Source organism: Bos indicus, chromosome 9, assembly GCF_029378745.1.
Source record: "Bos indicus isolate NIAB-ARS_2022 breed Sahiwal x Tharparkar chromosome 9, NIAB-ARS_B.indTharparkar_mat_pri_1.0, whole genome shotgun sequence".
Classification (NCBI taxonomy): Eukaryota; Metazoa; Chordata; class Mammalia; order Artiodactyla; family Bovidae; genus Bos; species Bos indicus.
Genome location: NC_091768.1, coordinates 65,351,932 through 65,370,161, shown reverse-complemented (window position 1 = coordinate 65,370,161; position 18,230 = coordinate 65,351,932). Strand labels below are relative to the sequence as shown.

At 39.9% G+C, this 18,230-nt stretch overlaps 1 long non-coding RNA gene across 1 annotated transcript in view; it reads left to right on the top strand.

The window, feature by feature from the left end:
• LOC109563931 (uncharacterized) overlaps positions 1 to 9,278 on the top strand; it is a 33,452-nt gene extending 24,174 nt beyond the window's left edge. Inside the window, exon 4 of the long non-coding RNA XR_002181428.2 lies at positions 78 to 9,278. This is a non-coding gene — a long non-coding RNA (uncharacterized lncRNA). The remainder of the gene's footprint in view (positions 1 to 77) is intronic.
• Positions 9,279 to 18,230: the final 8,952 nt, after the last annotated feature.

The window sequence follows — 18,230 nt, the reverse complement described above, 5'->3', positions numbered from 1 at the left end:
GCCAGCCTCTCCATATGATGCTGAAAAGTATGCCTCTTGTTTTTGCTTCCTTTCCTACTTGCCCCTTTTCTTGGCAGGGAATGGATATCTGACTTCGGCTCTGCCAGCCGGATGGAGCAAGAGAAGCAGAAAAACACACTGCGTGGAGAATCTTTCTGGTGTCAACAGCATCCTTGGGGCTGCGGTTTCCAGAAGCAGTGGCTGTGGAGCCAGTGCCACACCCAGTGTCCAGAGAGAGCTGCAGTGGTGGCTCAAAGCACAGGACCACTGTTTTACGGTGGCAAGAATGGCAGCCTCGACTCCCTTGGCTGTGTAGTCTGCTTTGGGCTGTAGTTTTTCTGCTTTGCCTCCCTTTCTTTCTGCCTTTTACGAGTCTGGTTCCTCCACCCAAAATTTTTGTAAACTCCTCAATATATCCTGTCATAAATACCTTTCCTGTTTTATCAGCCGTAATTCTTGCGACTAAAGGACCGCGTTTACATCAATAGTGCTCATGTTTGAGTTGGAAGGTTAGGGTAGAGTGTGAAGGGTCTCATATGTCATGCCACATGTTTTTTTCACAGTGAAGACTTTAAAATATGAGAATGTTGTGATCATATTTGTATTTTAAAAATAGTTCTCTTGTCTGTTTGAGCTTGGTAGGAAGGATAGAGATAAGCATGCCAGGTAGAAGACTATTGTGATGGTCAAGTGAGAGATAATAAGGGCTTTAAAAGAAAGGGGCAGTTAGAAAGAGAGAGGAAAAGGAGATTTGAGAGGTTTTCTGGAAGCTAAATGTATTGGTTTGCTGACTCACAGAGTGGGGTAGAGGAAGAAGTTGCTGATGTCTTTGAGGCTACTCAGTTGGATGAACAGATGGATATATAGATGCTGGGGCCGTTGACTAAGTAAGCTAAAGAGGTTTGGGTGTATGCTGAATTATTGAACTTAAGGTGCAGTCGGAGATAGTCAGTAATTTACATTTCTAAATCAACAGAATATTTTTTTCAAACGACCTATTGCAGGGAATTCCAGTTTATAAAACATTTGAAAATAGGCTCTGGCTAAAGTAGGTAGGGAGCCTAGAAATCCTACCTTTTGGGACTGCCCCCTCGATTCTGAAGAAGGGCCTCAAGGTCCATCCTCAGAATGCCAAGTCTCCAGGTGTAATAGACACCTGTATATAGAGACTGTGGATCTGTGAGTGTAGATCCACAGCCTCTCTCCAAAGCCCCCAGTGCTTGTGCTTACCCATGGGTTTGCCTTGTTTCTCTTTTGCCTCCCATTGCTGCTGGCAGTGCTGTGTACGTACCTGCCACTGCTACCAGGAAACCCTCCATGTCCTTACCAAGAACACCATTTCAGGGCCCTAGCCAGGCTCCCTAACCTGGGCACCAGAACAGTGCTGGGTGCCGATCACAGCAGGGCATAAGGGTCTTCTCTGCCAGTCTCTGACGTATCTTTCTCCCCACTAAAGCACAGTTACACCATTCCATCTGCCTATGGCTATTGCCTTTTAAATATAGCAAGGAGAGATAAGAAAGCCTTCCTCAGCGAATGCAAAGAAATGGAGGAAAACAACAGAATGGGAAAGACTAGAGATCTCTTCAAGAAAATTAGAGATACCAAGGAAACATTTCATGCAAAGATAGGCTCGATAAAGGACAGAAATGGTATGACCTAACAGAAGCAGAAGATATTAAGAAGAGGTGGAAAGAATACACAGAACTGTAGAAAAAAAAGATCTTCGTGACCCAGATAATCACGATGGTGTGATCACTCACCTAGAGCCAGACATCCTGGAATGTGAAGTCAAGTGGGCCTTAGAAAGCATCACTACGAACAAAGCTAGTGGAGGTGACAGAATTCCAGTTGAGTTATTTCAAATCCTGAAAGATGATGCTGTGAAAGTGCTGCACTCAATATGCCAGCAAATTTGGAAAACTCAGCAGTGGCCACAGGACTGGAAAAGGTCAGTTTTCATTCCAATCCCAAAGAAAGGCAATGCCAAAGAATGCTCAAACTACCACAAAATTGCACTCATCTCACATGGTAGTAAAGTAATGCTTAAAATTCTCCAAGCCAGGCTTCAGCAGTATGTGAACCGTGAACTTCCAGATGTTCAAGCTGGTTTTAGAAAAGGCAGAGCAACCAGAAATCAAATTGCCAACATCCGCTAGATCATGGAAAAAGCAAGAGAGTTCCAGAAAAACATCTATTTCTGCTTTATTGACTATGCCAAAGCCTTTGACTGTGTGGATCACAATAAACTGTGGAAAATTCTGAAAGAGATGGGAATACCAGACCACTGGACCTGCCTCTTGAGAAATCTGTGTACAGGTCAGGAAGCAACAGTTAGAACTGGACATGGAACAACAGACTGGTTCCAAATAAGAAAAGGAGTACATCAAGGCTGTATATTGTCACCTGCTTATTTAACTTATATGCAGAGTACATCATGAGAAACGCTGGGCTGGAAGAAGCACAAGCTGGAATCAAGATTGCTGGGAGAAAATCAATAACCTCAGATATGCAGATGACACCTCCCTTATGGCAGAAAGGGAAGAGGAACTAAAAAGCCTCTTGATGAAAGTGAAAGAGGAGAATGAAAATGTTGGCTTAAAGCTCAACATTCAGAAAACGAAGATCATGGCATCTGGTCCCATCACTTCATGGGAAATAGATGGGAAACAGTGGCAGACTTTATTTTTTGGGGCTCCAAAATCACTGCAGTCGGTGATTGCAGCCATGAAATTAAAAGACACTTACTCCTTAGAAGGAAAGTTATGACCAACCTAGATAGCATATTAAAAAGCAGAGACATTACTTTGCCAACAAAGGTCTGTCTAGTCAAGGCTTTGGTTTTTCCAGTGGTCACGTATGGATGTGAGAGTTGGACTGTGAAGAAAGCTGAGCGCCGAAGAATTGATGCTTTTGAACTGTGGTGTTGGAGAAGACACTTGAGAGTCCCTTGGACTGCAAGGAGATCCAACCAGTCCATTCTAAAGGAGATCAGTCCTGGGTGTTCTTTGAAAGGACTGATGGTAAAGCTGAAACTCCAGTACTTTGGCCACCTCATGCAAAGAGTTGACTCATTGGAAAAGACTCTGATGCTGGGAGGGATTGGGGGCAGGAGGAGAAGGGGACAACAGAGGATGAGATGGCTGGATGGCATCACGGACTAGATGGACATGAGTTTGGGTGAACTCCGGGAGTTGGTGATGGACAGGGAGGCCTGGCATGCTGCAATTCATGGGGTCGCAAAGAGTCGGATACGACTGAGCGACTGAACTGAACTGAACTGAGCTGGTCTCGATGGGATCAGATACCATACCATCCTTTCCATATATAACTTCTTTTTCTGTCTTTCACCCTGATAAAAACTAAAGGCAAATAAATGAAGTCAAGCAGATATATTTGTAAGGGTGTGCTTGTATGTACATGTGTATGTATGAACATGTGTATATATGAGCAGGGTGATATCTATACCATCAATATCCACTCAGAAATGCCCAGCTACCCATGGAACACAGTTCAACAACCACTGTACTATTTTGGAAAGAACAATGGCTTTCCAGTAGAACAAGGCCAACTCATTTATGCTATTTAGTGCTGTGTGGCTTGCACTTTAAGTTACTTCACCTCCTTGAGAATTCTTTTTGTTTGTTTTCTTTTGTGTGGACCATTTTTAAATCTTTAATTCATTTAAATATTGTTTCTGTTTTATGCATTTTTGCATGTGGATCTTAGCTCCCCAACCATGGGTTAAACCTGCACCCTCTACATTGGAAAGGGAGGTCTTAACCACTGGACTGCCAGGGAAGTCCTGCAAACCCTTGATTTTATCAGTAAGATGGGAATAATGATAATACTTATTTCTCAGGATTATTAAGATATAGGATCATGTTGCTTAATGATAATACTTATTTCTCAGGATTATTAAGATATAGGATCATGTTGCTTATATGCTTGGCTCTGGTAGCACTTGGTAAATAATTCAGAAAAGTAGGTCTGATCTATTTTCCTAGATATTTAACATGAGTGTCCTTGTCATATGCCCTTTGAGGTGGGATTCTGCTTTGTTTTCTGACTTTTTCACTCAAAACTGACTTCCTCTATGTGGGTGCGCATATGTGACAGAAGAAATATGTGCTTATATACAGATGAGAGAGACACTGAGTATGTGAACTCATTTCATGTATAAGGGGAACTATATCTTTTCCTTGTTATGGAGAAAAGTATTTTTTAAAAAAACATTGTGTGTGCAAGATCTTGTTTCAAAAATGACTTGAATTGCATAGATATTGTCAAGATATCCCCCATCTAATCATCTGTGAGCAAGGGTGGACCTACAGAAATGTTTGTGCAAAAATGTTTGTGCCTTTTGCCTCCAAGCACCTAGCAGGGTTGGAACGAACTGGTTATGATTTAAAAGCTTTTTCCAGCAAAAGAAGCTTTGGGAATGAAAATAAGCACTAGGGGTATTGGAGAAGGCAAAATAATGCAGACGTTGACCATTTTCATTTTTGAAAACTAGTGTTTTGACAGTTGCTTGTGGCCTTTTGGTACCATATTCTCTTTGTCCCTTTTTATCAGACACCAAGTTCCTCAAAGAGATTTCCTGCTCCTTTTGAATCCATTCATCTTTTCTTCCTCTTTTCTTCCTCTTAAACAAACCTCTGCATGGACTAACTAATAACAGAAGACTTCCATTTTGCAGACTTCTGGCTTAAATTTTCTACTTCTTAGCTTGCAAAGTTTTAGATTGGAAAATTAATTTCGAGTGAGAGGGAAAGGAAAATGTTATCACCAACACTAACAAAAAGTGTTGTATTTCTCCTATTTCCCATTTTAAATCTATTATGCCAAAAATAAGATCAACTCTACTCAGGCTGTTCACACATTCATTCTTTCATTTGTTTAGTCAACAAATATTTTGTGAGCACCAGTGACTGATAAGCTTTGGAGAAGAACTGGGAATAGGGTAGAGATGTTCTTGACCTGAACAGAGATTAAAAATAGTCAAAATGTAGAAAAAGTTTTGCAAAAACCACATAGAAAACAGAATCTCTGCTGACCATTTTTGTGATCCAGTATGGAAAATTCAAAAGTTATTGGAAATGATCCTGTTCCCATATGCCGACGGTCCTACTCATCACTCCCCCACCACTCATTTAAGTCAGTTTTATTATTCTGACTTATGAGTGGAGACTTAGCTCAGCTATTAAAATATAAAACAATTCTGCAAATATGATGTTGAACTCATTTACATTTATATGATATGTATATGTTACACTTAAGATGAATTATTTATTAAAATCTCCATGTCATATGTAAATGCTTTCAAATAACAGTGTCACTCTTCAGTGTTATCTGGGAGAGTCTAACTTTTTTTATTGCTTAGTTTTGTCAGGCGAGATTATCACTGTGAACACAACCAAGAAAGCAGTTTGAACAAAGTTCTTAATACACCAGTGTTTGTTTGCTTTTAGTTCAGTATGAAACTGTTAACCTTTACGAAAAGACAACTAGGAATCAGGCTAAATATTTATTTTCATAATCTCTAGTTTCACATATTTGTAAGTTCAAAACTGAAACCCTATATCTCCTCTGATGCCCTAGCAGAGTTAATGGCACAAACTCCTTTTTTGAACTTTTTCCCCTGACTTAGTCTCTTAATTTTTTATGGCTCTGAAAAATAACACATGAAAAGGCAAAGCCAGATATTCTTTATCTTTCATGTATGACAGATGTTCCCTCACCCATGTTTCACGGGCATAATCCGTCGTTTGAAAACCCAGAGGTGGATGTTTCTGCCAGCACAGCCTCCTGAAAAGAGGTCTGCTTGTCTTGATTAGCTAATCCTTTATAATGAGTCTTACGGCCACACACCATTCAGATTTCTGGATGAGACTGGACAACATGTGGTTAAAAAAAAAATTAGCTTACAACTACAATGTAGAAGGTGACTAGAAGTGGAAAATGGTGACTGTGCCATTCAGAACACTTTCCATTGGTGCTTTTTCAAATTTACTAGTTTATTATTATTATTTACTTTAGATACAGAAAGTGAAGACCAAGCATAATTTAAGGGCAGTTTCATTTTTACACAGAAGCATAGGTGTTCACAGGAATAATGTTAATGGATGAAGAAGAAAAATGTAAGTCTATTAACTATGTGCATCCGACAATCCAGGGGCTCTAGCTCCCAAACTGATACAAGATGCCAGTTTGCTTTAATCATCCAGAAGGGCAGAGATACACTCTCTTCTGATTGAGCTGGATCCTGTCTCCTTAGAATGCTGGCAGATAGAGCAGCTTTGCCTTTCAGATTTTTCACCCAGTTATTTTTAGTTCTTCTGAAGCCTGGGAAATAAGAAATAGAGCCTCCTTGAAAAATCCAAGTGAGCCAACCATAGCAGGGCCTCTGAATCTGATTAGATAAAACAACAAAGAGGTTCTGTCGGGGCAGAGGCAGGAAGAGCCAAGGTGGGTGGCAATCTCTGCTCAACTCCGGGGAAATATAGCCTCAAAGTGTTCAAAAGTGGGTGAAAAAAATAACATAAGCAATAGACAACTTTCCCACATCTCAGGTCACTCTCTAAATACAGCTAGAAAAATTTGCCCCACACTAAACTTTTTTTTTTAATTTTTGAAGTATAATAAACAGTATGTGAATGTATGTTTATCCTAAGCACCATACTGAGAGAGAGAGACTCACTTTCTAGGCATGAGAGATTCAGTCTCAATATTATAACCAGTTTTCATTTCTCTTAGTAGCTTACAAGGTAAATCAGGACCAAATTTAAGCTATAAATGTGGATATTTGTTGTAAATTTCCTAGTATGATATTGGAGGAATTGAATGCAGTCTTTTCCTTCAGTCATGGAAATGGAGGAGACAAAAGAGGCCGGGTGAGTGGAAATTCTCCCAGGAGGAGTTGAGAAATAAACTCTCTTCCAGTTCTGCCATTGGATTCCTGTCTTGGCCAGATTCTGGCCTGGTGACTAGGAGGCATTCTCTAATCAGGGAGTTGGGGGTGGTCAATGTGCTGATAGGTGTCATCAAGAACTTTGACTGAGCTACTGAAATAAGCAACAATTACACATCCCCGTCCCCAGCTTCACCACTTTGTGAAAGAAAACAAATAAAAGGGGTCCTGCTACTGAAATACAAGAGGGTGGACATCTGGCACCTTCCAGGCTTGGGATGTCACTGAAAGGCCCTGGGTTTCAATCTCACTATTCAAGGTTGTCTTATGCATCACCTTTCATTAATAACTTGAAAATCTCTCCAGCTTCTTACCCATTTCCTTCCATATCACTGATTTTCATGGTTAAGAAGAAGCAAAAATGAATCAAATTATAAGAAGGCAATTAATGGCTTGTTGTTGTTTAGTCACTAAGTCTTGTCCAACTCTTTTGCAAGTAGCCCTACTTACTACAGCCCGCCAGGCTCCTCTGTCCATAGGATTTTCCAGACAAGAACACTGGAACTCGTTGCCATTTCCTTCTCCAGGGGAACTTCCCCACTCAGGGATCGAACCTTGATCTCCTGCATTGCAGGTGGATTCTTTACCGCTGAGCCTCTGGGGAAGCCCATTGAATGGTTTAGCTTTGAGTAGAGTCAGCTCTGCTGCACTTCTTTCCTTTTTTCTCTCTGCATTTCTTAACTTCTTGCTTCATAGATCAGTATCCTGATTCTTTAACACGTTATGAGCAGCTGAGAGGTACTGTGGCTGAGGTGGGAGAAGGTTTTAATGGAGGAACAGGAACATGCTTGGGCCAGGAATCCTGAGGTCTGTGGAGAGGGCCAGGAGGCATCCAGGTCATATAAGAGGATGAGGAAGATGGGACCCCAGGAGGGACATGACTCCACTAGATTCCACCTGTTAACCAAGCCTCCTCTAGCTGCTTCCTGTAGACATACAGATTCTGTGACAGCTGTGGATACTGGGAGGTGTCCAGAAGTCAACAATTATTTCACCCCAACTCCTTCAAATCTGTGAGCATCACTGATGGCCCCAACTTGTGTAGGTAAAGATACACTTGGCTTCCTGGCCACCTTAGCATCCAGCCTGGGCTGAGATCAACCAGGTATGAGCCTGTCTGGCAGTCCTGTCTCTTTCCTATGCCTCCCTGTGTGATGCTGCGTGGAAACAGGACCCAGAACTGGCTTCTCTGTAGCCCTGTGGCTCTGTTAATTTTGGGATTCTTGGAGTCAGACTCAGAAATCTAATGGTCCCACTTTGGACAGCTATCTACATCTTTCTGCTTTTTTGGATTGCAGATACCCTTAGACAAAGGTATGAGGAGACTTCTGGTATTAAGATATTACACAACATTTTATACCATACATTTATTTTTAACCAAAGAACATGCCACGGCAAAGTGTTTCTGTCTGTCCTGTGGAATGGACACATACTTCCTTCCATTCGGTCAGCATACATGCTCACCTTTACAGAAGGGTTCTGACTGAAGATGACAGCTTCTTTGAAGTTTCACACATTGCTTGTAAGATAGACTATTTGAATGGGAAAAAGCCCTGAATTTCTCATCCAAAATATACATTCAAAAGAAAAGTCACGGAACCCATGGTCTAATTTTAAACTTTAAATAGGAACTTGGTTGTTAAAACTTTGTATGAAAATGCTAAAATTAATTAAACAGTTATTGATCAACCTAAGGTATAGTAAATAAATCATCATTTTCTTGTCATTGGTTTCCCCCATCTTCAAAATAAAATACATTCTTCTTAGGGAACATTTTTCAGTTTACAAAGTGTTTTCCCACATGTTATCTTTTTTAATTCTTGAAGCTGTTTGGACTAGATGGTTTATATTCCTCCCAGCTTGAAACTTCTATTCATTTGTGGCTGTATTTCTATTAAAGGATGCAGACTGGAAGGTGGTTTGAACCAACAAAAACAATGGAAGGAACCGACCCCAGGCATGGAAGCAGTGTGCAAATGTTCTTCATAAAGACCTTGTATCTTGAGATAGCACTTTTTAGAATCACCATATGGTGCTCAGGCTTTTTGTTTAAAGGGTCAGAGACTCATCATCTGCGAGTTCCTAAGTGGAGGAGGCAGTCTGTCAGTGACCAGGGAGCCTGAGCAGCTGAGCATTTGAAGTCAGGCAACCACCCACATAGTACCAAATCTGCCACAAAGGAATCAGCCGTGTGGGCTCTGAACCGGAGCGCAGAAAGGATGACACCTGTCCACTCGTTTATTCCCTTTCTTTCAGCATCTTTTTCACTAATCACCTCTGAACTGCATCAGTATGAGAAATAAACACTGGCAGAGACATGCCTCTGACAGAACATTCAGAGACTCTCTCCGAAGTGTGTCTTGAAAATAATACCCAGATTAACCCCCACCCGCCCCCCCCCCCCCCCACCAAAAAAAACCATGCTGTTCTCTTTGTTGTTGCCTGCTTTTGGAAAGTGGCTGTTTTCTTAATGTGAAAAGAAATGGAAACATTTTCAAAGAGATAAGAATTGGGTGATGTGTTTGTCAGGATCCATAGTGTCTTGACTAGCACTTGAGAGGGTATTTCCGTGGCAAGAAAATCTCTTAAGCTTCTTGTCCTTATTGAAAAAAATCTTTGGACCAGTATTGTGGAATGTCCTCATTTTTGAGGTGTAATAAGTCATGAACTTGGGGTTTTATTCACCAAGGAAAGACTCTTGTAACCTAAAAGCACTGAGTGTAAGTCTAGTAAAATGCACCCAGCATTTAAAACCAAATTTCTTCCTTGAAAATTCATAGAGGAAGAGTTAGACCTTTTCAAGTTCAGGATTATGCCTTAACTATCAAGTGTGTTACTAGTCCTATATTCTGGGGAGCTATGTGAGGCGTCTCTTAAGAACTGGAGTCACCGTGGCTGACTCATCCTCGGGTTTGGATTACATGTGTGGGCTTGTGTTTTGGATGGAGCTTTCTGGAATAGCAACACTCCATCAAAAACACAGTGGCACACCTGTACTCCAAATGGTTGAATAAGGCAAAACATATGGCATCAAAACACTGGGAATCATAGTAAAAAGAAAAAGAAAGAACGCAGGGTGTAGCAAGGATAAAGACAGCACCAAGGCACTGATAGCCATGAAGAATAGAACAAGTTTTAAGTATATGGCTTATGAAATGATTTATCTATCATTTAACCTCTGCTCATAAGCCATGTTTGTTCTGCGTGATGTCGACATGAACACCACACTCAGAGGGTGTGAAAAGTTGCTCATTTGGATGTTTCATCCTAAAAAGTAAATTCTCATCACAAGTTGCGCAACTGGAAATGACTGCTTCTTATATTAACAATGGCTCTGAAATGCCATGAAAAAAGTAATAAAACAGCTTCTTCTGGAATTTTCATTGGTCACTTATGGTATAGAATACATTTTGCTATTTTCTCTTAAGAATAGTGTAATACTTTGTGTAATGTTAACAAGGGGATTTATGTCATTTTTCATATAAAATGTTCACAAATTACCTTTCCATTCTAATGAATTCATACTCAGACCTCTTAGAAGAAAGCGTTAATAGTGTCACTCTGGTGGGACTTGTTAATTTTACATAGTTTATTTTTTATGGATATGATTTTAAAACAAGTGTAATAAAAATTTTCTCTTTGTGTAATGACCTCTGCTTAGTTAATTAACTGCAAGAAATTGTTCTTGTAGGTAAAGTTTAAGTAGTCAGGTGTAAAAGTGAACTTCTTCTAAATAAAAACTTACTTCTGTCTGTCAAAAGATGGATTTTGAATAACTAAGTCTGAACGTTAGTTCACTAAAACTTGTGTTACAGACCTTCTGGTAGTGGTGATGGTGGTTGCTTAGTTGCTCAGTTGTGTCTCTTTTGCAGCCCTGTTGACAGTAGCCTGCCAGGCTTTTCTTTCCGTGGGCTTCTCCAGGCATGAATACAGGAGTGGGTTGCCATTTCCTTCTCAAGGGGATCTTCCTGACCCAGGACTCAAACCCACATCTTCTGCATTGGCAGGAGGTTCTTTACTACTGAGCCACCAGGGAAGCCTCTTGTAGTTACCTACACAGCTTTATATTGTTTTCCCTTGTTAGATAATAAGAGCACATTGCCCATTGGTTAATATTCCTGTATTATAGTTTTTTATGGTTTTATTTTTAGTTTTTTTTTATAGAATGCTTCTATATTGAGACTGCAGTGGACTTCGATTGTAATGAGCTGCCTTCTCCCCATGCATTACATGCTCTGTGCATTATACCTTAAGATAGTTGCTTATCAATTCCAGGGCTGCTCCATGCTGACACTGCCATCAGAGTGTGCAAATTCAGCTTTCTGGTAACCCTATGCCAGCTGACAAGTTCTATGAAGACCAAGGTTTGGCATAAAACCTTTCCTTTGTCCTCTGGAAATATTACAACAGAAATAATAATTAAAAGCAGTAATTACTTTTCATACTGGCAACTCAGGAAATGCACTCATAGCATCTAACTTGAAATTTTGGTGCTACTATGGTCTTTATTGAGAAACATGTGGCTGACAATTGAGAACCCAGGAAATAGCGTGTGGATTAAAGGAAATAAATTAAGAGCTGAGTTATATAAATCTTGAGGGCTTGTTGCACCTGGAATCATTTTCATGGCCGTGCACACAATTGGGCTTTCTCTTCTTTAAAGTATCCTGGCTGCAGAATGAAAATTGCTGTTTTGAGTAAAATACTATACAAATCTTTCATTTGGCTGCTAGGAAAAGATTCTTTTTTTGGAAACATTTTATTTTTCTTGAGATTTTTCAAGACGGACCGGAGTATTTGGGGGTAGAGATTACTAAATTCTTCGGCCACACACTTTGATCTTGCACCAGCATTTCTCTTCTTGTGCACTTCTCTTTAGCTTTCACTGAATCCATTTAATTCCAGCCTGTGCTTTATATTCTGAGAAAATTTGGGGAATTGACACAGGCTGAGTTTGGTACAGACAACCTGAATATGGAATATGAAGTTTTAGGACATTTTAAAAGAGACACTTTTGAGAACACTAAACATATTAAATTTGTACAACCATAGAAATAAACATTATAATTTCCTTTCATACCATGTTTAGGGAGAAATAAAAAAGATAACAGTATTGCTATTTTTGAGCTTCTACTATCCCTCAGCATTCTACTAAATATTATAGGGGCATCATTCAATAATATGAGCATTTATGAAGCATTTAATATATATCAGACTCTGGCTGAAGCCCTTTAAGTATGTTAAGTCACTGAATCCTTCCTAGGAACACTATTAGATAAGTGTTTTGTTATTTCCACTTTGCAGATGAGGAAACTGGAGCTGACAATGTAGAGCTTTAAAGTTCTTAACCGTTTTGCTAGCTGGTTTCTCCAGAACACTCTATTTTCTGACTCAATCTTTGTAATATTCTGCAAGTTAGGTGTAACTATCCCTTTTGTACACAAGGATACAAAGCCCAGAGATTCAGTCACTTGTACCAAATGATATAACTAGAAAGTGGGAGAGCCAGAATTCAACTCAGGCCTGAATGATGCCAAAGCTTGTGTTTCTCCAATCACAAGTGGTACGCCTTTTCTAGAAGGCTAAATCAATGGCTGTAGAGAGCTTGTTCTGCAAGTGTGGAACTGGCAAGGCAGTGTGGCCAGGGCATTGTGATCTGCCCAGAGCTGCAGCCTATACACATGGTTCCAATTGGCCTCCATGCCCAGGCTGCAGAATTAGTGCTCAGAGAGAATTGGGAATTTCAGAGTGGTTTACTTCCCAGAGTGGCCATGTGCCTTCAGACAGGCTCTCTGTGGAAATCCCGCTGGGACTTCCACATAGCACACATATTTGCAATGCCTTCCCCTGCCTCAGGCTACAAGGGTGCTTTGTAGTCAGAACCTAGTTCGTTTTAGTATCCCATCTGGTCTTTGGTGGAGTACTTTGGAGAAAGTGAACCATAGATTAACCTCCGAGACAGAAAATATTTTCATGGTTCCCATTTCCATAGGGTCACAAGGGTGTATGAGAATAGAATGCTTGGCAGGAAGTAAAAATCCATACTCTCAGAAAAATTCTATGCAATTCTAACTATATCTCTTCAGACTTAAATACTTACAAGATAAGAGGCCACAAGTAGAGGCCAGTGCAGAAAATATCACCCTGTTCCTATGGCAATGGGTTAAAGAGAAAAGGCAGGGTATTTCAGTGCTTCATGTTCAACTCATAGAAATAAAATTTCAATAATTGCTATCTATATAAATGCATATTTTTGTATTATGGGGCTTCCTCTTAATTTGGGAGATTAAAATGATCAAATATAATAAAATACACACCATAACTACTACTCTTCGTGTTGTTTTGTGAATACAAACGCACATGTTGTCAAAATGGTCCTGCTTGTTTACATCATTTTCCAAATTCATGGGCATCATAAGGTGTGTGCCTGCAACTATATTTCTTAGGATGAATCAGCTCAGATACTGAGTGTCTAGCCTTTCCTCTTTTACAAAGTAGAGATGAACGTAATTTCATCTGCAAATTGAATCCTGCAAAGGAAAATAAATTATGTGAATCTGTACCATGAGACCATGAGCATACTGTGGCTGGATTCTGAAATTTCTTAGAACTGAAGTTCTTAACCTTGGGCCTTTAGGATACAAATAGACTTCAGTAGATCTAAAAGGCCCTGAGATGGAAAGTAAAAGTTTGTGTCTGTTAACTGTGGGAGAAAGTACCATGACATTCATCAGAGTCTGTAAAGTTTTGTAACAGTCCACAGAAAAGACTGTTACCAAATCAAACTGGGGTCTACTTGCCCTCAGGAAGTAAATCCAATGTACTGACGCCAGGGTTGTGATGAAGGAAGTAAGTGAAGTATTTATCCCAAGCAAGGAGTTCAGGTCTTTTAAGCTCTAGCTGCCCTGGACTCCTTGCTTGGTACCTGCAATAAACTCTGCTCTTTCCTTCACTGCAATGGGTGTCGGTAGGTTGGCTTTACTACGTGAGGGCAAGTGGATCCAAGTTTGGTTTGGTAACAGGATAAGTGTGATATACATTGAAATTCCACTAGCATTGCTTTCTGTCTCTTGGTTAGAAACAGAGATGATGAAAGCAACACAACAATAAAAATAACACATATGCACACTTCCATTTTACTGCTTCCTCATCAATAAGGTTACTCCTTTTGTGTGCAGAGCATGTCGTGGATGAGTATGAGGAGGGCTGCTGCTTTTTGATGTGCAGGGGTTGACATAAAATTCTGCAAATAATACATAAAATAAGTATGCTGTATGCATAATATCTTTCAGTTATTTCTTAACTGGCAATGAAACAAATTCAATGACATTTCTAGAAAAAATATTTCAAATTATTCACACATTTGTAAATAGCTACTGGAGGTCACAAAATTAAATCAAATTCTGGGAGTGATTTTTCATATGGGAATAGGAAAATGCTGTTTGTGTTATTTAGGATAGAGATAAAAAATATACCAAAAACAGAATTTAAAGATTAATATGTAAGAAATTCCCTCTCTCCCCTGAATTATATTAATAGAAAAAAACACTAAGATATTATAATGCAGATAGTCTGTACCTTACATGCGTTAAAGAACATCCACTCAGAAGCAGCAAACCCGGAGCCTGAATTCTCTTCTCTGTCTGTGACAAGCAGCTGGCATCTCCTTGTACTCTCCCCTTCTTCCTTCCCTGCTGCTTGAGACCACTTACACCTAGGATACTCTACTTAGCAAGACTGTCATTTAGAACTGAAGGAGACAGAAAAATGTCTCAGACAAGCAAAACTGAAAAGAGTTCATCAGTGCTGCTGCTGCTGCTAAGTCGCTTCAGTCGTGTGTGACTCTGTGCCACCCCATAGACGGCAGCCCACCAGGCTCCCCCATCCCTGGGATTCTCCAGGCAAGAACACTGGAGTGGGTTGCCATTTCCTTCTCCAGTGCATGAAAGTGAAAAGTGAAAGTGAAGTCGCTCAGTCGTGTCCGACTCTTTGCAACCCCATGGACTGTAGCCTACCAGGCTCCTCCGTCCATGGGATTTTCCTGAAATGTTGGGTTCAGTGGTAAAGAATCTGTCTACCAATGTAGAAGATACAGGAGACGCTAGTTCCATTGCTAGTTCCATTCCCCTGGAGGAGGAAATGGCAACCCACTCCAGTATTCTTGCCTGGAGAATTCCATGGACAGAGGATCTTGGTGGACCATAGTCCATGCGGTCACAAAGAGTCAGACATGACTGGGCAACTGAGCACAACAACAAATGAAATGTTAAATGGTCCTCTCTAAGTAAAAAAGAAGTTATCTTCATTTTATAAGTGAGAAACCCAAGGATGTACTTAAAAAAAAATAGGAAAAATGCTTTTTATAGATAACTGACTATATAGCACAGGGAACTCTATTCAATATTCTGTGATAACCTATATGAGAAAAGAATCTACAAAAGAATGAATATAGGTATAACAGAATCAGTTTGGTGTATACCTGAAACTAACACAACATTGTAAATCAACTATACTCCAATAAAATTAAAATATAAAATATTTAAAATTTTTTAAAAAAGAAAAAAATTTTCTTTTCTTTCTTTAAGCCTGTGTGTTGAAGTTTGGAGCAGTAGACAGCTAGAAGAAGGGTCCTTGTCTGGGTAGGGTCCATTGGCATCCAAGGAAGTCTCTGGTTGGGTTTTTACAGCCCAGGGGCTAGTTCTCAAAATCAGTTAGGGTAAAGTTAAAATGTTTGATGTTAAATTAAGTATGTGTGCTTAGTTGCTCAGTCATATCCGACTCTTTGTGACTCTATGGACTGCAGCCCACCAGGCTCTCTGTCCATGGGATTCTGCAGGCAAGAATACTGGAGTGAGTTGCCGTGCCCTCCTCCAGGGGATCTTCCCAACCCAGGGATCGAATCCAGGTCTCCTGCATTGCAGGCAGATTCTTTACCATCTGAGCCACTAGGTAAGCAAAATTAAGTATAGATAATTTTATTCCAAAGAACTCAGTAACCACAGTCACAAAAGACTGATGTATAAAAACAAAAATTCCAATGTATTAATTTCTAATGAGACATTGAGCTATCCAGTAGATCAGCCTCTTCTGATCACTGATCATTACATTCTTTCCCAATAGATAAATATTTATGGAAAAACAAGGTTATAATAAGAAAGTTGTTTCCTAAGTGTGAAAACACAGGCATGCTAAGTCATTTCAGTTGTATCTCTTTGCTACCCTATGGACTGTGGCCCACCAGGCTCATCTGTCCAAGGAATTTTCCAGGCAAGAATACTGGAGTGGGTTGGGATTTCCTTCTCTAAGGAGTTTTAATTGAGTGATTTCCATAATTGGGTCATCAAGCTACAATAGCTAATAATAACACTAATAGCTACCAGTATTGAGCTTTTACTGCATAGGAGATATTGTGCTGATTCACATGCATTTACATTTCAATATGATAAAACTACTCTATAGATGAGGATACAATTTCAGAGAGATCAGGTGACTTATATAAGATCACACAGCTGATAAGTGATTAAAGCCAGGATCATTTTGAATCTAAGACCTCTGTGTCTCACCCAAAGATGGGGTTGCCTCCTCCACTGGAGGTTATACTTGGAGGTCAAACTTTATCTCCCTAGAACAATGCTGTCCTCATTCTGTCAATATTGACCCTTCTGATTTTTTCTTCATATTTCCATGGGTAATTAGCACCTTCTTCTGACTGAAATATCCTTTATTTGTACCTGCTGCTGCTGCTGCTAAGTCCCTTCAGTCGTGTCGGACTCTGTGCGACCCCATAGACAGCAGCCCACCAGGCTCCTCCGTCCCTGGGATCCTCCAGGCAAGAATACTGGAGTGGGTTGCCATTTTCTTCTCCATTATTTGTACCTATAAACACCCTAATCATAAATTCTGCACCCAAGAGCCATTTTCTCCATCTAAGTTAAATATCTGTACTCTGCAATTTTGGATTCTGATTCTGGAGTTTAACTTGTAGATGTTTATTACTTATTCCCAGGTTCTTGGTTTATATTTTCCTCTTGTGTTTCTCAATTCTGAGTGTATTTCAGAAATTATCCACCTTGGCTGTGCAGTAGAAGCATCTTGGAAGCTTAAAAAGTACTCTCATGAAGTCTAACAGTCCAATTAACAGACCAATTAAATGAGATTGCAAGAGTAGGCTTGTACATTCTACTGATCAACAAACAAAAACCTTCCCAGGTGATTTTAAAAAAAATCAGCTTAATTACATTCTCTGGACTTTTTAGTTAATTCGTTTGGTGCTAATTGTATGCTCAGAATATACAGTTAAATTACCTTTACTTGTGAGGTCAAATTTCCTCCTTAATCTTTCTGTGTTAATACAAGTTTTAATGTAGATTATTCCTGTGCTTTGTGTGGCCAAGATATTGGGTCTTTGAGTGCATGGACCCATCTTTCTGAAATACCAATTTTATCCATATATTTAGGAGGAAATATCATCTTTCTTAAGATACATTCAGTTAAGTCATGAATTTCCGTTCAAATTTTCCATGAATTTAAAAAAGTAGTTCCTAAGTTTCTCACATGTGGTGACTTCAGTTATGGTACTAATTCTCTATTCTTGGCCATAGAGAAAATTCCACAGAAAAATAAAGAAGAGGAAGGTTTAGGAGACAAAACAAAAATTAACATTATTCTTTATAGTTGATGTAGTAATGAGGCAAAGACAAGAGCTTAAGGCTTTAATGGAAAAATGGAAAATGAGAAAGCTGAAATGAAAATTGGGAGCCTCTACGTAAAGATTCATTTGGCAAGTAAATTTATTCAACAGACACCTACCTAGACTGCCCTGGGCACTGGAGCTATAAAGATGAATTGAAGGATCTTGCAGGCTAATAGGGACTTCCTAGGGGACACAGTGGTAAAGAATCGCCTGCCAATGCATAAAACACAGGAGACACAGGATCCATCCCTGGGGCCAGGAAGATCTTCTGGAGTAAGAAAAGGCAACCCACTCCAGTACTCTTGCCTGGAAAATTCCATGGACAGAGGCGCCTAGTGGGCTACAGTCCACAGGGTTGCAAAGAGTTGGACATGACTGAGCACACACATGCATGCATGCAGGCTAGCAGGAAGAATAATTACATAGATGTGGTTACAATGCAGGGTGGTCATCACTGGGAGAGAAGAATGTATAAGTGTAAATGGGGTTGAGTGCCAACTCTGATAATTTTTTAAATATTTTATTTGTATTCATTTATTTGGCTGAGCTGGGTCTTAGCTTCGGTAT